Source organism: Dasypus novemcinctus, chromosome 20 (genome assembly GCF_030445035.2).
Source record: "Dasypus novemcinctus isolate mDasNov1 chromosome 20, mDasNov1.1.hap2, whole genome shotgun sequence".
In the NCBI taxonomy this organism is placed as follows: Eukaryota; Metazoa; Chordata; class Mammalia; order Cingulata; family Dasypodidae; genus Dasypus; species Dasypus novemcinctus.
In genome coordinates, this window is record NC_080692.1 from 3,686,296 (window position 1) to 3,713,984 (window position 27,689).

Below are 27,689 nucleotides of genomic sequence, written 5' to 3' on the forward strand. Positions count from 1 at the left end.
CTATACTGTTATATATTTTATTTATCCCTTCATCTATTGAGGGAAACTTGTGTTGCTTCCATCATTTGGCAATTGTGAATAGTACTTCTATGAACATCGGTGTTCAAATATCTTTTTGAGAGCTGCTTTCAATTCTTTGGGGTATATACTGAGTAGTTGAGTTGCCAGATCATTTGATAAGTCTATACTTTGCTTTCAGAGGAGTCATCAATCTGTCATCCACGGCGGCTACACCATTTTGCATTGCTACCAGCAGTGAATGAGGGTTTCTTTTCCTCCACATCCCCTCCAACACTTGTACTTTCCATGGGGTTTAATAAAATAAGAGGTGGCCACTTCAGCTGTAAGAAGGACTCTCCCACTGCGGAGGCTCCCTTCTGACAGTGGGCCTGGGAAGCAAGTGCTGAGAGGGCAGGGCCACATGGGGAAAGAGACTCGGTCATCAGTCACCTCCAGGAGAGACCCCCATCCAGGAAGACTTGTATTAGAGGGGGACCAATGTCTCCACAGAAAATCCATGAAATTCTCAGACACTGCCAGTCCCAACAGATTTCTCCCAAGATCCTATGACTGTCATGCAGATCAATTTGGTGAGATGCTGCAGAAGTCCAGTGCCCCTGCTTGCCTTGAGGAAAGGGGAACCCATGGAGGGGGGAGGTTTCCTGTGATGCCTGCGGCAGGATCCTGCTTCCCAAAGGCAGAAAGTAACACTTAGGAGAATAAACTGACCAGGCTGTGGGCACAGGGGCCCTCTATTGGCATGACGGCCACCATTGTGCCCTGACATGCTCCTGTGCAGGGGAGGGGTGAGGTCAGGGCACTGCTTGATCCACTGGGCTTGCTGTAGGCCCAGGTGGGGCACAGAGAGGCCAGAGCACAGGGGCTGGTCTCCTTTGCCTGCCATCAGCAAGGCCCTTTCATTAATGCACAGGGCAACTAGCACTTTCTATTTATACAAAGAGCAAAACTAGAGAGCCCTGTTGTATAGAGCCTTGCTGGTCTCCCCCATGACAGCCCAAGGACAGTCTTCCCTGGTGACATCAGGACAGCTTCTCTGAAGACCCCAATACAGCCTCCTCTGGCTCTCCTTTCAGGGCTAAGCTCCTTAGAAACAGTCCCATGCCATCCCTCTCCAGACCTATTCATCTCTATTTCAGCCCTCTGTGTTTTTGAACTTGCTGAACCCTAGCCAACCTCTCCAGTGGAACAACTCTCCTATGGGTATTCCAATTACTTTCAAATTCTCACATGCAAAGGCCACTGTCTTTATCATTCTTGAACTTTCCTTCCTGAGTTTTCAGCAGTTTTACAGATTTGATTATGTTCTTCCCCTTCTGCTATCTTGGCTTCACCATATTTCCCTGGTGGGGCTCCCTGCTAATTTTCTTTCATACATCTCAGTGTCCTCTTCCTCTGTTAACTGTTTACATGTTGATGTTCCACAAGGTTCAATCTTCTTCTCACTTTCCTTTTTATTCACCATAATCTATTTCAGTGACCACATCCAAACCTATTGTTTAAAACAGGATGCCAAGGACTCTTAACTTTTCATATCCAGCCCAGATCTCGTTCCTGAGTCACACATGTGAATTTCACTTTTGTCTTTCATAGATCCCTCAAACTAAGGCTGTTACCCCACTCAACATCATTTTCTTTTTCAGTATGAATGTCACCACCCTTGCCCAATTCTCTAAGCCAGAAACTGGATGATTTCCTTCATATTTCACACTCTATCATTCTTAAATACAATTAGTCTAAAGATGTGTCAGTACTACTTCCTAAATATATCTTCTCAATTCCACTCCACCTCCCCATTTCTCACTGTAGACTTAGTCCAATATTTCATCACTGATAGGTTGGATTATTGTCACAAGCTTCCAAATATTTTTTCCACTTCTGGTCCAGCCTCCTTCAAATTTATCTTCTACACTGTGGCTACAAAATGTATAAAATTCAAAATATTTCTTATCAAAAACCATTCAATTATTTATAGAGTTTGTATAATAAAAATGAAATCCTTCCAGCATTTTAGAACAGAAATCTCCAAACTGGCCACGATTCACCTCTACAACTCATCTGTGAACCACCCAACAGAATTCTCTTACACTAAAGGTCAGCATATTCTAAAGTGTTCTAAGGAGCACTTCTTCCAGATATTAATAAAATTCTGGTCTAATAAGTTTGTGAACATGGAGAAATGGACTTAAAAACAGTGATGGGCAGAGAGTGTAAACTACAATGTAAATTATAATACACATTAGTGGCAATGCTCCAAAATGTATTCATCAATTGTAACAAATATACCACACTAATGGAGGATGTTGTTAATGTGGGAAAATGTGGAAAGGGTTGGGAGTGGGGCATATCGGAATCCCCTCTATACTTTTTGTAACATTTATATAGTCTAAGTATCTTTTTTTAAATTTAAAAGTATATTTAAAAAAATAAACACAGTAATGGGCATTGGGTATATCCAAATAAGAAAGAGAGAAGATAAAGTTTGAGTACTGAACTCCTGTTTTTCATCGAATAGCTACTAACATCTGAAGGCATTCAGTTTGGAAAATGTTACTGAAAGTGTTTGGGAAAACCTAAAGTTCCGACAATATGCTCTGCTCTCCTACTTCTTTACCCCTGCCTGGTGAGCCATCCATTCATTCAGTCATTCATTTGTTCACACACTCCAAAACAATCATTGGAAATCAACTAGTATATGCTTTACATTCAGGGGGAGAACATGCTCTTGGTGAGCCAAACTTTGTAAACATATGATTAAAACTGTCAGGGTAAGTGCTCTGAATTTTGGAGCATAGTGCAAGGACCTGAGTTTGGAAGATCAATCAACAGCAAGCTTTCCCCCTCTTCCTTGACAGGGCTATCCCTCAGATAGGTGTCAATTTTTTTTTTTTTAACTTTAGGTATTAAATTGAATCTTAGGTGTTAAACGAGCATATAGTTACATGTGTCATATCTTTCCCTTAGGTTGATCCTTTTATTGTTATGAAATCTCCCTCTCTGTTTGTAGAGGTATAGGTAAAGTATATGTACATGTCATGAAAGTTAAGTTGGTATCAAATGAAATATGATTTTATTATTTAGGATGTTGCATTTTAACGCCATGGAAAACACAGAAAATGGAAATGACAATAAATCCATATAGGAAAAGGAAGATAATCGATGTGGTACAATTCAAACATCCAATACATATAATAATAGGAAAAAAGTGCTGTGTTTAAAATGAATTGTTACATTAGGAAAAACTTTCTGGATAGAGTAAAGAAATTTATACTAATAATAATTTGTAAGAGTGGCAGAGTAAACCAGGCTGAAGGGACAGAAGTGACCGTGAGATTATTCTAGATAGATATTTTTCATTATGCACATGTACCTAATCAAGAAGACTAATATATTTTAATAAAATGCAGATTTCTGGTTCTCCACACTAAATCACAGATAAAAATAGCTGGGTATAAGTTATAGAAAATAGTATTTTAAATATGTTTCCTACAAGATTTTCATGTACAATAAAGATTGACACTTTCTGTTGGGAGACTATAATAAATTCAATAATTGAAAAGTTCAGAATCCCTGATATAAGTCATATATATTGGCCTCTTCATTTTCCACTGACCACTAAAATATTATATACTTGGACCACAGCTTAACCTCCTGCCAAAATGTCTTTATCAAGTGATACTTTATAATTATACTTTTGTTTTTTATTTACCAAGAAAGAGTTCTCATTTGCTAAAAAAAATTCTTTTTTATTATTGTTCTTTTTTATTCATTGTCTCTAATAACAGTTATATGTTATTTAATTACCCCTGTAAAAGCTACTACTTTCAGCATTCTTGCATCAGGAAAACTTTTTCTTAAGAATGGTATGTTTTCTTCCCTGTGAAAAACAAATACGTAATTGCTTTTTGGCCTGAGAAACTATTTAACAAAAATGAGAAAAGCAGGGCTGACCTGATGAAAGGGGCTGAGGGTCAGAACTGTGTACTCTCAGTTTCCTCCATGACTCCTGTGTTAATTTCCTACCTGCTCTAACAGATTCCATATAATGGGTTGGCTTACCAACAGGGATTTACAGACTCAAGGTTTCAGAGGCTAGAAGGCTTGCTTCCTCCCAGAGTCAGTATTTAGAACTCACCAGCAATCTTGGTGCCCCTTGGCTTTTCTGTCACGTGCAGATGTATATGGCTGCATCTTCTCCTTTCTCTTCTGGGTTCCATTGACTTCCAGCTTTTGGCTGCTCCCACAGCTTCCTTTCCACGTCCAATTTCTTTTGCTTATAAGGACTTCAGCCACACTGGATTAAGGCCCATATATTCAAAGGTCCTATTTACAAAAGTGTTCACACCCACAGAACAGGGGTTGGAACCTGAACATACCTTTTGTGGGGGATATTATGCAATCCCCAACACCAATGATACCCTCTGACCACTCACCTTTCCAATGGGATGCATAAAGCAATTCAAAAAATCATTAAGTGAAAAATCACTTTAGAAATCAGTATTTCAAATGTCCACAATTCTCGCTTTGCTCTGAATACTAAGAAATTCAGTCAAATTTAACACAATATTGTATTAACTCTCTTTGTGAGAATGTTTACTTTTGTCTTCTTTATGGTTTAACTTCTTTAGTACTTTAGTTTCAAGACAATTTCTTAATTATTTCTATAAATATATATTTTGTTCCTCTACTAAAAAATCATTATGGAAAGATGGGGTAGAAATAGTCTGAATACATATGCATTATTATTATCTTTATTAAAATCTTGTGAACTCAAATGGCTTCCATTACTTTACAATGATTCTTCTGGGAAGATGGCAGATTAGCAAGAGAGAGGACTCTCTTCTCTTCCAGAAAAATAGCTAGAGGACAGGCAGAAATGGCCTGGAAAGAAACTTCTAGGGTTCAGGACCCCAGGGGAAGGCTGGACACCACCCAGTAGAGAGAGGGGCAACGGAAAAGAACCATGATGTCAAAACTGTGAGTACATGTTGCAGCTGCCAGTATCTACCCCACCATAAGACACTTTGAATTCTCAGGCCTCAGGGCCACTGGCTACAAAGGGGGACCCACCTCCCAGGAGAAGTGAGAAGAGAGCACCACAGCTTAAGGACGACTCTGCTTTTGACTGACACCTTTGTTCTGCTGTGCCCCTGAGCTCCTGCAGGCAGCCTGGGGCCCTGCCATTGTTTGCCTGGGGAGCCAGCAGGGAACTAAAGAGATCCAGGACTAAGGGGATCTGGCCCTCTCAATGGCCCTCTCTATTGACCAGGACTGATTGTTAGAATTAGGAGGCTCTTAGCCTCCAGGCAGGATTCTCTATCACAGTGATCTGGTCTGGTGCATGCAAACACACGCTGACCAGGCTTTGAACTGAGGGGCTGACAAAGAGTGCCATCTGCTGGTGGACCAAGGAAAAGCATGTGGGGAACCCAGACATAAATAAGCAAGAGAGGCATTTTCTGGTCTTTACAGTCTCCATCACCAAGGCCCTGGGAAGCAGGTCTGCAACACATAACATTGCTCAGGGCCCAGATCTGAGCAACTAACAGGGACAATGCTAAAGACCCAGAACAAGTTGAACCAAGAATCAAGGACACCAGTAACACACAGCCTCCTGCCACTAAATCCCTATGAAAGGAAAGTGAGCATCTGAGTAAACTCACCATCCAAATCAGATGCCTAGACATCAGCAAAAGTTACAAGTCACTCTGAGAAAAGAGAAGAAATGACCCAAGAAAAGGAATCTATCAAAGTCCCCAGAAGAGACACAGGATTTCAGACACCTAACCAAGGAGATGCACACAAACTTCCAAAATCAAATTAATGAACTGAAAGATGATATGGATCAAAAGATAAAAGATATAAAGAAGACACCAAGTGAGCACAAAGAAGAATTTGAAAACCTGAATAGAAAAGTAACAGAACTCATGGGAACGAAAGGCACAATAGTGGGATAAAAAACAAATTAGAGGACAGCAGTTTAGCTCAAATGATTGAGGATCTACTTCCCATGTACAAGGTCCCAGGTTTGATCCCTGGCACCTTCTAAAAACAAACAAATGAAAAAATGAACTCTCACTGTGGAGCAGAAGCAGCTGAGGGGTTGGGCACCTGCTTACACTGCACAAGGTCCTGGGTTCAATCACCAGTACCTCCTAAATAGGAAACAAACAAAAAAACAACAACAACAAAATTACAGGCATACAACAGCAAGTTTGAAATGATAGAAGAAACAATAAGTGATGCAGAAGACAGAACAGCAGAAATGGAAGAGAGAAGAGAACAGAAAGAGAAAAGAATGTGAAAAATTGAGCAAGGGCTCAGGGAGTTGAGTGATAACAGAAAACACAACCACATGCGTGTCATGGCAGTTCCAGAAGGGGAAGAGAAGGGAAAAGGGGCAGAAAGAGGATCTGAGGTAATAAGAGCTGAAAATTTCCCAACCCTCATGAAAGTAATGACCTTGCATGTTCAGGAAGCACAGTGTACCCCAATCAGAATAAATGTGAATAGACCTACTCCAATAGGCCTCTTCATATTCATAGTAGGTCTAATAGGACTACTCCAATTGCCAAATGTCAAAGATAAAGAGAAAATTCTGACAGCAGCAAGGGAGAAGCAAACTATCACATACAATAGATGCCCAGAAAGATTTATTGTGAATTTCTCATCAGAACTTGGAGAAGACAGTGGCATGATATAATTAGGATACTAAAAGAGAAGAACTGCCAGATGAGAATTCTTTATCCAGGAAAATTGGCCTTCAAATATGAAGGTGAGTTTAAAATGCAAAGAAAACAGAAATTAAGAGAATTCATAAAAATGATTCCATTTTGCAGGAAATATTAAAGGAAGCCTTACAACCTGACAGAAAAAGACAGGAGACAGAGGCTTGGAGGAGATTATAGAAGAAAGAATAGCAGAAAGGATAATCAAAAGAGCAAAAATACAGACAGAAATAAGATATGACATATGAAAACCAAAGAATAAAATGATAGAAGTAAATAATGCATTTACCATAATATCATTGAATGTGCATGGATTAAACTCCCCCATCAAAAGATATAGGCTGGGAAACAGACATGGCTCAACTGCTAGAGCATCTGTCTACCACAGGGAGGGTCCAGGGTTCAATCCCCAGGGCCTCCTGGCCTATGTGGTAAGCTGGCCCATGCACAGTGCTGCTGTACTCAAGAAGTGCCCTGCCATGCAGTGGTGCCCCCACATAGGGGTGCCCCACGTGCAAGGTGTGCACCCCACAAAGAGAGCCGCCCCATGTGAAAAAAAGTGCAGCTCGCCCAGGTGTGGTGTCGCACACAGAGAGCTGACACAGCAAGAGGACGCAACAAAAAAAGAGACAGTTTCCCAGTGCCACCAGATAATGCAAGCAGACACAGAAGAATGCACAGGAAATGGATGCAGAGAGCAGACAATGGAGGGGGAAGGGGTTAGAAATAAAATAAATCTTAAAAAAAAAGATATTGGCTGACACAATGGATGGAAAAACATGAGCCATCCATGTGCTGCCTACAAGAGACTCACCTTAGATCCAGGGATAAAAACTGCCTGAAAGTGAAATCTTTGAAAAAGATACTCCATGCAAACACTGACCAAAAAAGATCATGTCCTCTACACAAGTAAAAGAAAAAACTTGCCAATTTTGATGAATGATTCTGCAGTTCTTTGGGATTTGAGGGTTCTATGACAAAGGAAATGAGGCCACTGCCTCTTGTGGTTTAGAAAAGCCTGAGAGAAGAGAGAGAAGGAGGAGGAAGAGGAGGATGGGGAGGAGGAACTGGAGGGAAGAGGGGAGAAATGGGACATAAAGAATGGCAGGGAAGGTTTCTGTGGTCAGAGGGGACCCTGCAAAGGCACTAATAGAAGAGGGGAAGCTTAAGGGAGCTAGGAGAAAAACCCTCTGACCAGGTTCTATACTAGAGCAGGGAAGAAAAATGATTTAATTGGTTCTAGTAATGAAGACTAGCAAGAGACTTGCTCAATTGCAAAATTCCATTTTCCTCCTAATTCACTCTTGAGTATGTCTGTGTTGATAATACTGGTTTAACTTAACACCCTAGCTTTTAGCCATTTTTAGAACTAGAGAAACCTATTCCTTAAACAGGAACCAGTCAGGATTTTTGTGGCTCCTTTCCAATGTAGGTACACCTTGTCCTTTTGGATGGCATGGAACCCTACCTTCAGCAGGTGACAACTCAGAACTATGCAAGTGAGATATACAGTAGAAAATGTTCCTTTCAAGCACCAAAGAGCATTATGATTATGAGAGTTTCTTTTTCCTCCACTTCACATTATCTATATATTTTTTTGTTATGTGTAAGTGACATAAAATTAACAATTTTAACAGTACATTCTGTGGCATTTAGTACATTCACTATGTTGTGCACCAAATTTATCTAATTTCAGAACATTTTTATCCACTCCGAAGGAATGGACCCAAAAGGAGTTACTCCACCTTCCCCACGCCCCTCAACCCCTGCCAACCATTAATCATCGTTCTGTCTCTCTTCATTTGCGCAGTATGGTGGGGGTGGGGAGTGCAGGAACCTCATATTTTTTAATGTAACATTTTTTGTCATCAAGGTAGCTTTAAAAAAAGGCAATTAAGTAAAACTTTTAAAAAAAGTTTCCATTTATATGATAGTTTTTTGACATTACAGGAATAATGTGTTTGGGGTGATTACACAAGTCCTAAAAGATGAATTACTGACAGTTGGTCTCAAATATTGCTCTAAAATATTCCAAGTGTTGATTCACTTATAACCATAGCATTTCATAGATTTTAATTTCCCTTTAAGATTTTCTGCTTTAAAATTCCCGTGTATCTTGAGAAACTACAACAATTCTGCCCATTTTAACTATTTTTATTATCTTGGGTCCTGGCATCATGACCTGTTGAAAAGGAGTCAGTAACCATCTGCTTACAATGAAACTCCCTGCTCACCCCACCAGCACACCTGCTGCTGCCCTTTATTGCGCTGCACCCTGAGCTTCAGTCTTCTATGACCTAGAAGAACGTTTAACTCACAACAGGGGGCGCTAGCAGCTCTTCCCGGGAGGTGTCCCCACTCCTGGCCAGGGGCGCGCCGCGTGGTCGCCAGGCGCCGGTGGGGTCTCGGAGGTGGGGAGACACTCCGCTCGAAGGACGCAGGTAGGGGTCCCCGAAACCTTGTGGGACTGGAGCGCGCAGGAGCCCCAAGTACCCTCGGGTCCGCCTCGGGCCGTGGCGGGGACGGGCTCCTGGTAAGGGCGTGGCCGGGCGCTCAGCCCCGCTGCTGGCCGCGCAGCCGCTTTCCCCACCGCTCAGCCCCGCCCCTGGCTGTTCAGCCCCGCTCTTGAGGCCACGCCCCCTGAAGCCCCGCCCAGCACGCGGCGCGGCGGCGGCACCTTCGGAGCATCCGGTGTTCGGGTCTGGCGGTTGATCTGGTGCTCAGGGCCAAGCTGAGGCGCCGAGCGGGGATCCCCGTGTGTGCCCCCCCCATATGCAGGGCCCCCCTGTGTGTAGGCCCCCCGAGTGTGGGCCCCCCGTGTGCGGGACCCCGTGTGCGGGGAGGGGCCTTGTCTGGCCCGCGGGCGGGCGGGCAGCGAGCGCCGGGCCCGGAACCTCAGGCGGGGCGCGCGGCCCCTCCTCAACCGCCGCCTGCGCGGGGCTCTAGGCCTGAACGTGTGCGGGCCCCACCTGACAGCGGCGGGGCGGGCCGGCGGGGAGCGCCCGCGGGCCTGTGGCAGGGCGGGGCGCGGGGCTGCGGGGGCCGCTGGCAGCGCGGAAAAGCGGGCGAGCGGCCGTCCCCGCCCTGCGCTGCGGGAGCGCCTGGCCCGGGCGGCTGCCGAAGCTCCCGCGCTCTCTGGGGTTTGGCGCCCAGGGGGGTGGGGGCTCCGTTCGCGCCGGGGTGGGGTGGGGTGGGGAGGGGCGCGCTCAGGGCCTGCTTCAGTCTTTGCATTTTTCCAGACAGGGATAACTTGTTTATTCTGTGAAAGTTAGTTGAATGAAATTACCTAGTGAGACCTTAGCGCTATTTACGCATGTACCACCTTCTCTTATCCAAGCCCTGGTTGATAGATCTTTGTATTTTTTTCCAGTTTTGGTGGCCATGAACTTGCTGTGGTAATCATGGTACAGCAAGTTGTCTTGGATAGATATCTCGGAGTGGAACTAGGAACAATGATGTAAGTTTATATTTTTAAGAAACTGACAAAATGTTTCCCAAACTGGCAGCACTATTTGGCATTCTCACTGGAAATATAATGAGAGCTCCAGGTTTTCCACATCTTCTTTAACAGTTGGTATTATCTTTCTTGATTTTAGTCATTTTACTATGTCTATATGATAAGTCATAGCAGATTTTAATTTGTGTTTCCCTAGTGATGGAAAGAATTGAATGTTTCTTCTCTGGTGAAAGTGTTATTTACATGGTTTCCCATTTTTAAGTACTGTTTGTCATTTTTTTTAACAAATCATTTTTATTGATACTTATCAACAAACAAAACATACAGTCACCACACAATCAGTGGTGTTTGGCACCATCACATAGTTGTGCATTCATCACCTCAATCTTATTAGAGCATTTTTAAATTTCAATAATAAAAAAAGTAAATCCGTCACTTCTCCATCTGTGCTTCCCCTACTGTTCACAGCTCCCGTTTTTGACTATTCTTCCAGAAATACTTTTTCCCCCTATAAATTGACTTATATTTACATTTTATATAAATGGAATCATACAATATGTTATACAATATATTTAGTTCACAGTAATGCTGTATTTATGGTATTGTCCTTTTGTGTTTGGCTTGCTTCACTCAATATATTGTTCTCCAGGTTCATTGACATTGTCAAGCGTTTTTTTACTTCATTTCTTCTTCTTTTTTAAAGATTTATTTTTTATTTATTTCTCCCCCCTTCCCCACCCCAACACCAGTTGTCTGCTCTCTCTGTCCATTCGCTGTGTGTTCTTGGTGTGTGCTTGTATTTTTGTCAGCGACACCCAGAATCTGTGTCTCATTTTGTTGCATCATCTTGCTGCGTGGGCTCTCTGTGTGTGTGGTGCCATTCCTGGGCAGGCTGTGCTTTTTTCACGCTGGGTGGCTCTCCTTATGGGGTGCACTCCTTGCACATGGGGCTCCCCTACGCGGGGGTCACCCCTGCATGGCATGGCACATCTTGTGAAAATCAGCACTGTGCGTGGGCCAGCTCATCACATGGATCAGGAGGCCCTGGGTTTGAACCTTGGACCTCCCATGAAGTAGGTGGACACCCTATCTGTTGGGCCAAATCCACTTGACCATTTCTTCTTAAGAGCTGCATACTATTCCATTGTGGGACTAAAGCACTGTTTGTTTATCCATTTCTCAGTTGATGGACATCTGGGTTGTTTCCAGCTTTTGACATCGTGACTAGCACTGCTATGAACAGGGTGTGCAGATGTGTATTTGTTTCACTGCTTTCATTTCTGGGTGTAGACCCAATAGTGATAGTGCTGGATCACTGGCAAATCTATATTCAACTTCTTTAGGAACTGCCCAACAGTCCTCCACAGTGGCTATACCATTTGCACTCCCACCAATTGTGAGTATCACTCCACATCCTCTCCAACATTTGTAGTTCTCTGACTTTTTAATAGTGGCCATTCTGATAGGTGTGAAATGATATCTCTTAGTTATGATTTGCATTTCCCTAATCATTACTCATATTGAACATTTTTTCATGTGTTTTCTTGCCATTTGTATTTCATCTTTGGACAAATGTCTATTCATGTCTTTCGCCCATTTTTTAATTCAGTCATTGGTTTTTTTTGTTCTTGAGTTGTAACATCTCTTTACATATCATGGATATTAAACCCTTAATGGACATGTGATTTCCAAGCATTTCCTTCCACTGAGGCAGCTGCTTTTTCACCCATTTGACAAAGTCCTGTGAGGTGCACTCATGTTTAATTTTGAGGAGGTCCCATTTATCTATTTTTTCTTTTGTTTCACGTGCTTTTGCTGTAAGGTCCAAAAAATCACCATGTAGCACAAGGTCTTTAAGATGTTTCCCTACATTTTCTTCAAGCAGTTTTATGGTCCTTACTTTTATATTTAGGTCTCTGATTCCATTTTGAGTTGATTCTTGTATAGGATATAAGATAGGGGTCCTGTTCCATTCTTTTGGTTATAGATATCCAGGTTTCCCAGCACCATTTATTGAAGGGACTTTTTTCCCATTAACATGGACTTGGTAGGTGTCTGAAAAACTAGTTGACTGTGGAGGTGAGGGTTTATTTCTGGACTCTCAATTCTATTATACTGATCGATGAGTCTCTCTTTATGCCAGTGCCATGCTGTTTTGACCACTGTAGCTTTGTAATATGTTTCAAGGTCTGGTAGTGAAATTGCTCCCACTTTGCTCTTCTTTTTTAGAATGCTTTTGTTTAGTTGGGTGCATTTTCCCTTCCAAATGAATTTGGTAATTGCCTTTTCTATTTCTGTCAAGTAGGCTGTTGGAATTTTGATTGGTATTACATGTGAGTCTATAAATCAGTTTAGGTTGGATTGACATCTTCACGATATTTAGTCTTAGAGTACATGAACACAGAGTGTCATTCCATTTGTTTAGGTCATTTTACATTTCTTTTACCACTGTTTTGTAGTTTTCCACGTATAGGTCCTGTACTTCTTTGACTAAGTTGATCCCTACATATTGAGTCTTTTTGTTGCTATTGTAAATGGAATCTTCCCCCGATTTCTCCTCAGATTGTGCAGTACTACTGTACAAGAACACTGATTTCTGCATGTGGATCTTGTATTCTGCCACTTTGCTGAACTCATTTATTAGCTCAAGTAGCTTTGTTATAGACATTTCAGAATTTTCTAAATATAGGATCATGTCATCTGCAAATAGCACAAGTTTTATGTCCCCTCTTCCTATTTGGATACCTTTAATTTTTTTTTTTTTTTATTCTCTAATTGCTCTAGCTAGAACTTGTAGTACCATGTTGAATAGCAATGGTGATAGTGGGCATCCTTGTGTTGTTCCTGATCTTAGATGGAAAGCTTTCAACATTTCCCCACTGAGTACCATGTTGGCTGTGGGTTTTTCATATATGCCTTTTATCATATTGTGGCATTTTCCTTCTATTCATACCTTTCGAAGTATTTTTTACCAAGAAAGAATGCTAGATTCTGTCAAATACCTTTTCTATGTCTATTGTGATCATCATGTGTTTTTTCCCTTCAATTTTTTAAATGTGGTGTATTATGTTGATGGTTTTTTAATGTTGAGCTAGCCTCGCATACCAGGAACAAATCCCCGTTGGTCATGATGTGTAAGTCTTCAATAATGCTGCTGGATTCAATTTGTCAATATTTTGTTGAGAATTTTTGCATCTCTGTGTTCATCGAAGAGATGAGTCTGTACTTTTCTTTCCTTGTAGTGTCTTTATCTGGCTTTGGTGTTAGGGTGATGTTGGCTTCATAAAAAGAGTGGGGTAATTTTCCCTCCTCTTCATCATGTTGGAAGAGTTTAAACAGGATTGTTGTTAATTCTTTTTGAAATGCTTGGTAGAATCATCTCTGAAGTCATCTGGTCCTGAGCTTTTCCTTGTTGGGAGGTGTTTGATGATGGATTCAGTCTCTTTAAATGTGGTTGGTTTGTTAATTCTTGTATTTCTTGTAGTGTCAATGTAGGTTGCTTGTGCCTTTCTAGGAATTTACCCATTTCTAGGTTGTCATTGTTGGCATACAGTTTCTCATAATATTGTCTTTTGATTCTTTTTATTTCTGTGGGGTCAGTCATTACTTCCCTCCTTTCATTTCTGATTGTATTTACTTGCCTGTTTTTCTCCTTTGCTAATCTTGCTAGTGATTTGTCAATTTTACAGATCTTCTCAAAGAACCAGCTTTTGGTTTTGATTTTCTCTATTTTCTTTTTGTTGTTGTTGTTCTCAATTTCCTTTATTTCTGCTCTAATCTTTATTATTTCTTTCCTTCTGCTTGCTTTGAGGATTGGTTTGCTGTTCTTTTTCCAATTTGTCTAGGTGTTCAGTTAAGTCTTTGAGTTTAGCTCTTTCTACTTTTTAAATATAAGCTTTTAGGGCTATAAATTTCCCTCTCAGGACTGGCTTTGCTGTACCCCTCAAGTTTTGGCAATTTGTGTTCTCATTTTCATTTGTCTCAATACATTTACTGATTTCACTTGTAATTTCTTCTTTGATCCACTGATCAATTAAGAGTGTGTTGTTTAGACTCCACACAGTTGCAAAGTTACCTTTTTCCTGTCTATTCTTGATTTCCAATTTTGTTCCATTATGATCTAAGAAGGTGCGTTGTATAACTTCAGTCTTTTCATATGTACTGAGACCTGCAGTGTGCCCTACATGTGGTGTATCCTGGTGAAGGATCCATGGGCATGTGAGAAGAATGTATAGTATAAACTGCTGCGTTTGAATGCAGCATTCTTTGTGTCTGTTAGGTCTAACTCATTTATTACTCTTTAAGTTCTCTGTTTCCTTGTTGATCTTCTGTCCAGTTGTTCTGTCTCATGATGTGAGTGGTGTATTAGAGCCTCCAGTGATTATTGTTGAGATGCCTGTTTCTCCCTTCAGTTTTGACAGAGTTTGTCTTATGTATTTTCGGGCACCGTGGTTAGGTGCATAAATATATCTTCCTGGTGGGTTGTCCTTTTTATTAATATATAATGGCCTTCTCTGACTTGTAACTTTTTTTCACTTCAAGTCTGTTTTGTCCAATAAGAATATAGCTGTCCCTGCTCTTTTTTGGTTACTATTTGCATGGAGTATCTTTTTCCAACCTTTTACTTATAGCTGGTTAGTATCCATGAGTCAAAGGTGGGTCTCTTGTAAGCAGCATATGGATGGCTCATGTGTTTGTTATCCATTACACCTCCACTGAGGCTCAGGGCCCAGTTGACACAGGAACTGTCCAGATTTTCAAGTCTTTTGGATGTACACCTACCAATTCCAGCATCAACTATAGGTTCAAATAAAAGAGATAGAAGAGGCGTGTGTAGAGAAGTCACATTTGAGTCCAACTCTGTCACACTCGGGAGCACAAACTCCAAAGGAGAACCCAGTGGCCAGGCCCAATCTCTGGAGTTACCTGCCCTGACCTTATGAGCTGGGTTTCTCTGGATCCCTCAGGTGTCCCACTATTCATGGTAGCATCTGCTTTGGCAGTCTATGAGATCCTGTGGATACTTTTATAAGGATAACTCTCTGATGGCCTCCTGGCTTACTTTGAAGTCTCTTAGCCATATCAACTTAAGTATCTTTACCTTTTCCCCATTTAGTTCAATGTCCTTTTCCAGTTGCATCATCAGCTGGTGCTTGATAGTAATCCCTCAGTGTCAGGGAGTCTCATTCCTGGGAGTCATGTCCCACATTGGGGGAGAAGGTAATGCATTTATATGCTGAGTTTGGCTTAGGGAGAGGCCACATTTGAGTAACATGAAGGCTCTCAGGAAGTAACTCTTAGGTATCCTACATCACTAAGCTAAGTTGCAAATTTAAGAGCAAAAAGCACATAAGCATAGTCATCAATCTCAAGGGTATATCAGTGGGCCATCCTTTTTCACTAGTCATTGCGCCTTGGGGGATTGTTGCTGTAGCATTAGAGAATGTGGCAGAGCTCCCAAGGATAGGACTTCAATATTCTTTCAGTTATTGTGTGAATTTCTACACACTGTAGCAATGCCCCATGAACATTTGAACATATTTATATACCTTGTACATATCCCCAGGTGAACTTCCTCCCATGTATCCCCCATCATGGACACCCCACACCAATGATCCTCCCCTACCATAATTGTAACCCTTCTGTGATCTAAAACTTCTTAAAAAATTAAGCCAAGAATATTTTCAAATTTACTTAATAGGAAAATGAAGTCATAACAAAAGGTTTAAACATAAATAAAATACATAATAATTTAAGAAAAGTAAAACTAAAAGAAGGTTAAAAAAGAGGTATCTAAAAAATGTAAAATAGTTAAAAAATTGTTTAAGTTTTGCCTTTCATCACTGTAATGTTTTCCTATATGTACAGTTATATTTTCTTCCATTACTTCCCCAGTATTTTACCTTTTTCATTTTGTCTTCAAAGAAGTCTTAGGTCACAGTAAAGTCACATATAGAATATACGGGACTCCCATATATACACAACATCCTCCCCTTTTTCCCCTTTCCTTGTTAAGAACCTTTTTTACATGTGGATGGTACATTTGTTACAACTGATGTACAAATATTAAAACAGCTGCAAACTATGGTCAGTGGTTTCTATTATGGTTTACATTTTAGACCAGATACTTTTATACATTTCTGATGAAATTTAACATGGCCTGTATCCATCATTGCAAGATCATACAGAACACTTCCTTTTCCCCCTAAATACCTACTCTTCCATTGATCCCTTTCCTCCCTCTCCCTCCCCTCAGGACCCACTGTGACCACCAGGCTTCACTCCTTGAAGGACAAAATTCATAATTCTTGCAACAATGCTGAAGGCTTGACATAGTAGTCTGTCCTACCTTATTAGGAACCACCCATACTCTCCAGAGACTCCCTCCCCTGTGTTTGAGAACATATCAAGACTCCCCTGTATGGGAGTTCAACTCCTTTCCACTCATTATGTGGGTCTCCCTCCACTGATCCAACACACTATGCCAACATCATCACTTGCACCTTCTCTAGAAGACTGCCCCAGGTGTGCCCTGTCCCAAATGTACCTCCATCCAACACCCTAAACCAGTAGCCCTTCCTTGTCATATTGTCAAAACAATTTTCTCAGCATCATAGTTTCAGCCACATACCTGCCAATCCCCAGTGTTCACCTGCTACCTTCCCCAACCCTTCCTCCATTTCCATGGACCAACCAAACCATCCTCCCTACCCTAGCTCTCTGTCAAGCTTGCACCACCCAACCGAATAGTATCCCTACACCCCTGTCATATCCCTTCACTGCACAACTACTCACACCTTATAGATTTCACCCCTATGGGCATTGGGTCACAATCTTCTGTTTCTATTTCCTGTAAACCCATCTTCCAGACTCTAGCTCCCTGAGTTGGCTCACTTAGCTTAATTCTTGTCAAAGAGGTCATGTAATATTTGTCCTCCAATGCCTGACTTGCTTCACTCAACATAAGGCCCTTCAGATTCATTCATGTTATCCCATGTGTTGTACTGTATTCCTTCTTACAGTTGAATAATATTCCATTGTATGTATAGACTATATTTTAATTATCCATTCATCTCTTAATGAGCATTTATGTTGATTCCAGTTTTGGCAATAGTGAATAATGCTGCCATTAACATTGTTGTGCGTAATCGGTTCTTGTCTTTGTTTTCAGTTCTTCTGTGTATATACCCAGCAGTGGAATTGATGGGTCTTATGACAGAATTACAGTTAGTTTTTTGAGGAAATCCCAACCTGTCATCCACAATGGCTGGGCCAGTCTACATTCCCACCAGCAGTAGATAAGGGTGTCCATTACTCCACATTCTCTCCAACACCTTAGTCCTCTGATTTTTTTAATGTCCACCAGTCTAATGGAAGTAAGATGGTGTCTCGTTGTAGTTTTGATTTGCATTTCCCTAATAGCTAGTGATGTTGAGCATCTTTTCATATGCTTTTTAGCCTTTTGTATTTCTTTGGAGAAGTGTCTATTCAAATCACTTGTCCATTTTCTTTTTTCCAAATTCTACTCAATTTATTCATTTTTTTAAAAGATATTACATTAAAAAAATATGAGGTCCCCATTCGCCCCCACTGCCCCCACCCCACCACTCCCCCCCCAATAACACTCTCCCCCATCATCATGTCACATCCATTGCATCTGGTGAGTACATCTCTGGGCATCGCTGCACCCCATGTCCCGTGTTCCACACCATAGCCCACACTTGCCCATGTTCCATCAGGTGGGCCATGGGAGGACATACAACATCCGGCAATTGTCCCTGGGGCACCACCCAGGAAAACTCCAAGTCCTGAGAATGCATCCACATCTCTTCTCTTCCTCCCCTTCCCCGCACCCAGCAGCCACCATGACCACTTTTTCCACATCAATGCCACATTTTCTTGATTATTAACCACAATAGTTCATGAATAGAATATCATTAAGTCCGCTCTGATCCTTACTGTATTCCTCCTTCCTGTGGCCCATGGCTTGGTTGTGTCCATTCCACATCTATGTCAAGAGGGGGTTTAGATTCCATGTGGATATTGGATGCAATCCTCCTGCTTTCAGTTGTAGGCACTCTAGGCTCCATGGTGTGGTGGTTGACATTCTTCAACTCCATGTCAGCTGAGTGGAGTAAGTCCAATAAATCAGAGTGTAGGAGCTGAAGTCTGTTGAGGTCAGGGCCAGAGATTCAAATCCCCTAGATATATCTTAAACCCCAGCACCAACTACAATTCCAGTAAAGTAGCATGAAAGATTTGTGAAAAGAGATCCCATCTGAGTCCAGCTCCATCACACAGAAACACCAGCTCCAAAGAAGGGTCAACTGGCATGGCAGTGAACCCCATCTGCCATGACCATAGAACCTGTGGGTCTCTTTCGCCCTCAAAAGGACAAATACCTGTATCTACTTTATCTGTCTCTGAGACTCTGCTCAGATGTGCATAAGGGCAATCCTTCTGACAACCTCCAGACTCTTTTTTTGAGACTCATAGCCATATAAACTCATTTGTCCTTTCCATTTCCCCCTTACTTTAGGTCAAACAGCATTTTTAACTTCTGTTATTATATGTAGACAGGGATATTCTGCTGGTCCACACTGAACCTTTAATTCAAGGTCATTTTCTAGTTACATCATCAGCTGGTACTTGGTAGTGGTCCCTCGGTGCCAGGGAGGTTCATCCCCTGGTGTCATGTCCCACGCTGGGGGAAATGTATTGCATTTACATGCTGAGTTTGGCTTCGAGACTGGCCACATTTGAGTAACACGGAGACTGTCGGGAGGAAACTCCTAGGCACAGTGCTGCTCTAGGCCTTTTTCTTATTTCAGGCATATAGGCTCACAAGAATAGTCATTAGTATCAGGGGCTCACTGTTGGACCCTCATTCCTTCCTGGTCCTTACCGTTGCACCTGGGGGACTGCCGCTGCTCCCCTAGGGACCACGACAGAGCCCCCCCTGGCTGGTAACCCATTACCCCCCAGCTGTTCTTTTTAATTGTTTCTACTATGAGTATATCCAAACATTACCATGCACCCTGGACATATGCCCTGTATAACTCCCTGTCTACCATATATCGCCTGTCAATAACATCCCTTACCAGTATTCCTCCGCTGCCATTGTTGAACCTCTCTGTGATCCAAAACTCCCTGAAAAGTGAAGCCCAATATAATGTCAGGTTCCCTTACTAGTAAAATGGAATATAGCAATGAGTTTAAAGGTTAGATATAGAATACATATTGATTTGGAAAAATTCTACATCCTATCTTTTTCTTTTCTTTTTTCCTAATTATTGAGCTTCTCTTCACAAGAGCCTTAGATCACAGTAATTCATATATACAATATACAGTACTCCCACACATCCACCATAAAACCTTTTCCCTTCCACAGCGATAATCTTATAACTTTTTCATATCATATTTACTGAAACTGATGTACAGACTCCGAGACAATAGCTTTCAAACAAGGTGACATCTGTGCTTACATTGTGGTCCTAAAGTATGGACCACTTGTCCATTTTTTAAAGGGGTTGTTTGTCCTTTTATTTTTGAAGTACAGGATTTCTTTACATATGCTGGATATTAGGCTCCTATCAGATATTTGGTTACCAAATACTTTCTACGGTTGTTGAGGCTGTCTTTTCACTTTTGTCACAAACTCCTTTCAGGTGCAAATGGTTTTAATTTTGAGGAGGTCCCATTTATCTATTTTTTTCTTTTGTTTCTCATGCTTTGGGTTTGAAGTTCATGAAGACATTTCCTATTACAAGGTCTTATAGAAGCTTCCCTACTTACCTTCCAAGGTCTTTATGGACTTGGCTCTTATAATTAGATCTTTGATCCATCTTTAGTTAGTTTTTGTATAAGGTGTGAGATAGATATTCTTTTGGATATTCATATCCAGATCGAAGCACCATTTGTTGAAGAGGCCATTCTCTCCCAGTTGAGTGGGCTTGGTGGCTTTACTGAGGGTCAAATGACTGTATATGCCATGATCTATACCAGAACTCTCAGTTCAGTTCCATTAATTATTAAGTCTGTTCTTGTGCCAGTACTATGCAGTTTTGACCACTGTAGCTTTGTAGTATGCTTTAAAGTCAAGTAGTGTGATTCCTCCTCCAGTTTCATTGTACTTTGTCAATATGTCTTTGAATATGCAGGGACTCTTGCCCTTCCAAATAAATTTCATAGTAAGTCTTTCCAATTCATTAAAAAATACTGTTTTGTTTTTTATTGGGATTGCATTAAATCTGTAGATTAGTTTGGGTAGGATAGACATCTCAATGATATTTAGTCTTCTTATCCATGAGCAGGGAATATTCGTCCATTTATTTAAGTCTTCTTTGATTTCCTTTAATCAGTTCTTTGTAGTTGTCTGCATATAAGTCATTTACTTCTTTAGTTAAATTATTCCTAGGTATTTGATTTTTTAGTTTCTATTATAAGTGGTATTTTTTCCTTGATTTCCTCATCAGATTGCTCGTTATTGGTGTAGAGGAATGCTACTGATTTTTTCCTATTGTTCTTATAACCTTTGACTTTACTGAACTCATAATTTCTAGAAGCTTTGTTTCTGAGGGCTTTCTATGTATAGGATCATGTCATCTGTAAATAAACTTTTACTTCTTCCATTCCAATTTTGGTGCCTTTTACATCTTTTTCTGGCCTCAGTGCTCATGAAAGTACTTGTAACACAGTGTTAAATAAGAGCAGTGACAGTGGGCATCCTTCTCTTGTGTCCAATCTTAGATGGAAAGCTTTTAGGATTTCACTGTTGTCTATGATTTAGCTGTGGTTTTTTCCTGTATAGCTTATATTATGTTGAGGAAGTTTCCTTCTATTCCTATTTTTGGAGTGTTTTAATCAGGAAAGGGTGTGTTTTGTCAAATGCTTTTCCTACATCTGTAGAGATGATTGGTTTTTTTTCTTTGATCTCTTTATGTGGTGTATTTTATTGATTGATTTTCTTATGTTTAATGCGCCTTGTATACCCAGGATGAAAGCCATTTAGTCATGGTGTGTAATTTGCTTGATGTGTTGTTGAATATGATTAGCAAGTGCTTTGTTGAAGATTTTAGCATCCAGGTTCATTAGAGAGATTGACGTGTAATTTTCCTTTCTTGTAGCATCTTTGTTTGGGTTTGGTATTAGGGTAATGTTGGCATCCTAGACTGAGGTAGGTGATGTTCCTTCTATTTTTTCACAGAGTTAAGCAGGATTAGTGTTAGTTATTCCTGGAATGGTTGGTAAGATTCACATGTGAAACTGTCAGGTCCTGGGCTCTTCTTAGTTTCGAGGTTTTTGATGACTGATTCTATCTCTTTACCTGTGATTGGTCTGTTGAGTTCATTTTTCTTCTTTCACCAGTGTAGACTACTTGTGTGTTTCTAGGAATTTGCTCATTTCCTCTAAATTATTCTTTTTGCATGTAATTTTTCAAAGTATCCTCTTATGATACACTTTGTTTCTGTGGGGTCAGTGGTGATTTCCCTTTCCTCATTTCTTATTTTATGTATTTGCATCTTCTTTTGTTTTCTTTGTTAGTGTAGCTAAGGGTTTGTCAATTTTATTGATCTCTAAGAACCAGGTTTTGGTTTTATTTTTTGTAGTCCTTTCTTGTTTTCAATTTCATTTAGTTCTGCATTAATCTTTGTTATGTCCTCCATTGTAATTCCTTTGGGTTAGCTTGTTGTTTTTCTAGTTCCTCCAGGTGTGCAGTTAGCTGTTTGATTTTAGCACTTCTTTCTACTATCAGCATTTATGGGTATGAATTTTCCTCTCAGTACAACTTTTGCTGCATCCCATAGGTTATGCTATGTTGTGTTATTTCATTCATTTCAAGGTAGTTACTGATTTCTTTGCAATTTTCTCTTCAATCCACTGATTGTCTAAGAGTGTATTATTTAACTTCCATGTCTTTGTGCCTAATCTGCTTCTCTGCCCCTTGCTGATTTCCAGCTTTAGGTCATTGTGGTCAGATAAGTTACTTTGTGTAATGTAAATCTTTCTGAATTCATTGAGAGCTTCTGTGGCCTAGCATGTAGTCTATCTTGGAGAATGATCCATGTGCTCTCAGAAAGATTGTATATTGCACAGTATTTGAGTATAATGTTATATGTGTGTCAATTAGATCCAGATCCTCTAATACATTATTTAGGGTCTTTGCTTCTTTATTGATTCTCATTGAGATGTTCTGCCTAATGGTGATAATGGTGTATTAAAGTTCCCCAGAGTATTTGTAGAGGCATGTATTTCCCCACTTAGTTATTTCCCTTGTTTGTCTCATGTATTTTGAGGTTCCCTGGTTCAGTGCATAAATGTTTATGATTGTTCTTTTTTCTTGATAGATTTCTTTTATAATACTTAGTGTCTTTTTTTGTCTCTTATAACAGTTTTGCATGTAAAGTGTATTTTGTATGTTTTTTGTATAGCTACTCTCACCCTCTTCTGTTTATTGTTTGCATGTAAAATTGTTTTCTATCCATTTACTTACTATCTGCTTGCATCCCTGGGTCCTTGATGAGTTTATTGTAGGCAGCATACGGATGGTTCATATTTACTTATCCATTCCGCCAATCTATGTGTCTTGACTGAAGAGTTTAAACCTTTAACATTCAGTGTTATTACTGTCAGGGAGTTACTTATATTAGCCATATTTTTTAGACTTATATATGCCATATGTTGTTGTTTTTTTTTCTCTTATCCTTTTATTCTTACACCCTCCTCCACCTCTCTCCTTTTTTTCCATTTCATCCTAAAGAATTCCCTTTAGTTTTTTTTTAAAGATTTATTTTTTATTTTATTTCTCTACCCTTTCCCCCTAACCACCCCGTTGTCTGCTCTCTGTGTCCATTTGCTGTGTGTTCTTCTTTGTCCACTTTTGTTGTTGTCAGTGGTATGGGAATTTGTGTTTCTTTTCGCTGCATCATCTTGTTGTGTCAGCTCTCCATGTGTGTGGTGCCATTCCTGGGCAGGCTGCACTCTTTTGCACTGGGTGGCTCTCCTTATGGGGCACACTCCTTGCACCTAGGGCTCCCCTACACGGGGGGCACTGCAGTGTGACACAGCATTCCTTGTGCACATCAGCACTGCATGTGGGTCAGCTCCACATGGGTCAAGTGGACCCGGGGTTTGAACCACAGACCTCCCATGTGGTAGACGGACTCCCTACCCACTGGGCCAAGTCCACTTCCCTCCCTTTAGTATTTCTTGAATGGCAGGTTTCTTATTGACAAATGCTGTTAATTTCTCTTTATCTGTTAATACATTGCAGTTTCCTTCATTTTTTGAATGCCATATTTGCTGGATAGAGATTTTTTGGCAGGAAGTTTTTCTTTTAGCACCTTAATTCCATCATACCACTGCCTTCTTGTCTGTATGGGTTCAGATGGGAAATCAGCACTTAATCTTTTTGAGCTTCCCTTGTATGTTATGGATCTCTTTTGCTACTTTCAGTATTCTCGCTTTGTCATGAGCGTTGGATAATTTGACAAGTATATGTCTAGGGTAGAGCTGTTGGGATTTATACTTTTTGGGTTGTTTTGTACTTCTTGGACATGTACATCCCTCTCCCTCAGTAGGGTTGGGAAGTTTTCAGCCATCATTTCCTCCAGTACTGCTTCTGTCTCCTTTTCCTTCTCTTTTCCCTCTGGCATGCCTACAGTGCATATGTTTCTGGGATTCAAATCCTTAAGTCCCTGCTGGAATTTTTCTTTTTATCCTTCTGTTTTACTCTCTGATTTCAGATATACTGCCTTCCTCATCACTGATTCTTTCCTCTGTCTGTTCATATCTGTTTTGTGCTTTCAGTGTATTTTTGATTTCCTGCATTGTGCCATTAATCACCATCATATCCATTATCTTTTTATGTATGTATGTTTTAAATTTCTTCAGTATGTTCTCCCAGTGTCTTTTTGTTAAGATTTATTTTTCTCTCCTTCCTCCCCTCCCCCCAGTTGTCTCCTCTCTATGTCCATTTGCTGTGTGTTTTTCTGTGTCTGCTTGTATTCTTGTCAGTGACACCAGCAATCTGTGTCTTTTTGTTGCATCATCTTGCCGCATGACCTCTCCATGTGTGTGGCGACACCCTGGGCATACTGCACTTTTTCATGCTGGGCAATTCTTACTGGGCACACTCCCTGACATGGGGCTCCTCTACACAGGAGACATCCCTGCATGGCATGGCACTCATTGTGCACATCAGCACTGCACGTGGGCCAGCTCATCCCATGGGTCAGAAGGCCCTGGGTTTGAAATTTGGACCTCCCATGTGGTAGGCAGACACTCTATCCATTAAGCCAAATCCCCTTCCGCCTTTGTCTTTTTAATATCCTCAATCTCTTCCTTCATTAAGTTGACTCATGATATTTGGACATCTTTGATTAGTTCCATGTTCTGTATTTCCTCCTTTTTTTCAATTTGTTCATTAGACTGGGCCATGTCTTCCTGTTGCTTAGTATGGGTCATAATTTTTTGTTGGTGTCTAAGCATCTGTTTATCTTGATGGGTTTATTCAGTTGGTTAGCTTCTCTTTCTGCTCTAGTATTTTATTTTATTTTAGCGTGTTGTAATTTTTAACTTTGACTCTACATTTCTCTTATTGTATTTCCTTGTCTGTGTTGTCTTGAAAAAAATATGACCAGAGGAAAGGAAAAAGATAAGAGGAAGAGAATAATAATAACAATAATAATAATAACAGGTAGACTTCATAGGAGTTATACAAGACCTAGGAAAATAAATACTCCACATGAGTAAAAAATCTTAAGAAGGACAGTGGAATAAGTTTTAAAAAGTGGAATAAAAAAAATGAAGTGAGAAAAATAGAGAAAAATGATGAATTAAAAGCCTGGAATGATGAGTAGAGAGGTGAAAAGAAAAGCAAAATGTAAAAAAAATAAGGAAAGAAAACAGAAAAACAGAGTGAGAAAAAGAAATAAAAATTTTTTTAAAAATTGAAGACCAAGCAAAATAAGCAAGGTGCATGAAAAAGAACAGGAAATAGAAGATAGATAAATGAAGGAAAGAAAATTATGTAGGTAGAAAAAATCATTAAAAGTATAAAATTGGGGGAACAAATAGAGGGGAAACTCCACAAAAGAAACGAAACAGCAGCAGCAACAGCAACAAGCCTTCTCTTTAGGCCCCTAAAGAGCTTCTCAGGCTGCTGGTGTTCATCATTCACCCTGCAGCCTACCTTCTGCAGGCAGATGATGTACCCAGGTTTAGTGATTAAAATTTAAAACGTTAAAATAAGAGGGGCCTTTTTTAAAGCAAAGAAATAACAGGTCCAAGAGCACCTAAATAAAAAAGAGTGTCTGTACATTCTTTGTCATAAACTACAAGCTGATGCCTGATAACCAGTTGGGTCACAACTTAGACCAGGGGCCTCATATATGCAAGGCAGGACTCCCTCCACTGAGCTAAATTGTCTCCTTAGGTTAATGGGTCTTTAGAGAGCTAGGTGCCACCTTCTCCAGGTGTTTGTAGACTTCTGTACCTGCTAGAGTTCTGCTGATTAGGTGGTTGTGCCCAGCCCCTCTCTAGTCTAATGGCTTTCTCTCCTTGGGAGGGCATCTGAGTGTGAAAGCCTGCCTGAGGGGATCCCGCCTCCCCTCTCGCAGGCAGGTCTGGGTCTCTTCCAAGATTCAAAGGGGCCTGAGCTGGCCAAACTCACCACAAAGAAACCACTGTCCAGTATCTGCCAGACCCCTCTTCCTCCCAGGGAACACCCCTTTCCAGTCCATTGGCAGCAGCAAGCCAGGGGCCATGTGGCTACTTGCAGGGATTGTGGGGTACATGTGTGATTTCCAGCCACAGGGGTGAGCAACCCTGGTTTTCTTCTTTATCTTTCCAGTACCTTCCAGATAACTCAGAGCACCTTCCTATTCTATAAATATCCAGGGCCCCTCCTTTAGATAGGTACCTGCCTTCTGGGTGCTTTTTTTTTTTTGTAGGCATGTCAGTCTCTACCTACATTCTTCATCACTTTTCCTGGCAGTCCTCAAGTTTGTTTTTTGGTGGAAGCAGGCTTGGTCCGATGAATAGGGCATCCTCCTATCACATGGGAGGTCGGTAGTTCAAACCCTGGGCCTCCTTGCCCCATGTGGATCTGGCCCATGCGCAGTGCTGATGCATGCAGGGAGTGCCGTGTCATGCAGGGGTGTCCCCCAAGTAAGGGAGCCCCATGTGCAGGGAGTGCACCCTGTAGGTAGAGCCGCCCAGCTTGAAGGAAAGCACAACCTGCCCAAGAATGGCACCACACACATGGAGAGCTGATACAACAAGATGATGCAACAAAAAAGAAACATAGATTCCCAGTGCTGCTGATAAGGATAGAAGCGGACACAGAAGAACACACAGAGAATGGACACAGAGCAGACAACGGGGAAGGGGGGGAGGAAGAGGAGAGAAATAAAAATCTTTAAATTTAAAAAAAGTTGTTTTTTGATGTTTGGTCCTCTAGAATATCTTCCCAGTTGTCTCTGTTCCCTTAAAAAAAATGCTAGACCCATAGGAAAGGAAAGAGAGAAGAAGAATAATAGTAATAAGAATGCAAAAAAGGTATAAAGGAACTGCGTAAGAGCTAGGAAACTAATGAATATAAGTAAAAAACCATAAAAGAATACAAGGGAATAAGAATAAAAAAAGTGTTGGAATAGAAAAAATTATACAAGAATGAAAATAGAAAAAAAAAAGAATGAATTAAAATGCCAAGCACATCAGAAGAACATAGAAGGAAAGAAAAAGGAAAGAGAGAAAATGAAAAATTGAAGACCAAAGCTGGTAGAAGGCAATCACCGGACATTGTAAATCCTCACAGGGCCCATGGAATGGAGGAGAGTATGGGCTATGATGTGAACCAATGTATATGAGGTGCAGAGGTGCCCAAAGATGTACTTACCAAATCCAATGGATGTGTCATGATGATGGGAACGAGTGTTGTTGGGGGGGGGAGAGGGGGGTGGGGGGATGGGGTTGAATGGGACCTCACATATATATTTTTAATGTAATATTATTACAAAGTCAATAAAAAATAAAAAAATTTAAAAAAAAAGAACTGGTAGAATGAAAGAAAAGCAACAGAAGTCAGAAGGTAGAAAAAAGGAAGAGAAATAAAATAGATTGAAAAAAATAAGTTTTAAAAAAAAGGAACAAAGAAAGGGAAAAGAACAAACAAAACAAAAGAGTAACAAAGAAGCCACCCCGGAAGAGCAGCCTTCCCTTTTAGGCCCCCAGAGACCTCATAGACTGCTGGTGTTCATCAGTCAGTCACCTACAGCCTGCCTTCCACAGGTGATGCATCCAGTTTTACGAAGTAAAATAAAGGAAAAAAAAAATCCAAGAAACCCTTAAAAAAAAAACAATAGAATCTCAGCCTTATGTCCCTATCATGAGGTGCTCATAGTGTGCCTGCTCTCTCTGGATACCTTCACTCAGGAGGTACCAGGGCTCCAACCAGACACCTACATGCAAGGCAGGGGCTTCCC

The 27,689-nt window shown here is 40.9% G+C and overlaps 1 long non-coding RNA gene across 1 annotated transcript in view; it reads left to right on the top strand.

The window, feature by feature from the left end:
- The first annotated feature begins 10,099 nt into the window (after positions 1-10,099).
- Positions 10,100-27,689, top strand: part of LOC139437106 (uncharacterized) — a 107,371-nt gene continuing 89,781 nt past the window's right edge. The window contains exon 1 of the long non-coding RNA XR_011646695.1: positions 10,100-10,203. This is a non-coding gene — a long non-coding RNA (uncharacterized lncRNA). The remainder of the gene's footprint in view (positions 10,204-27,689) is intronic.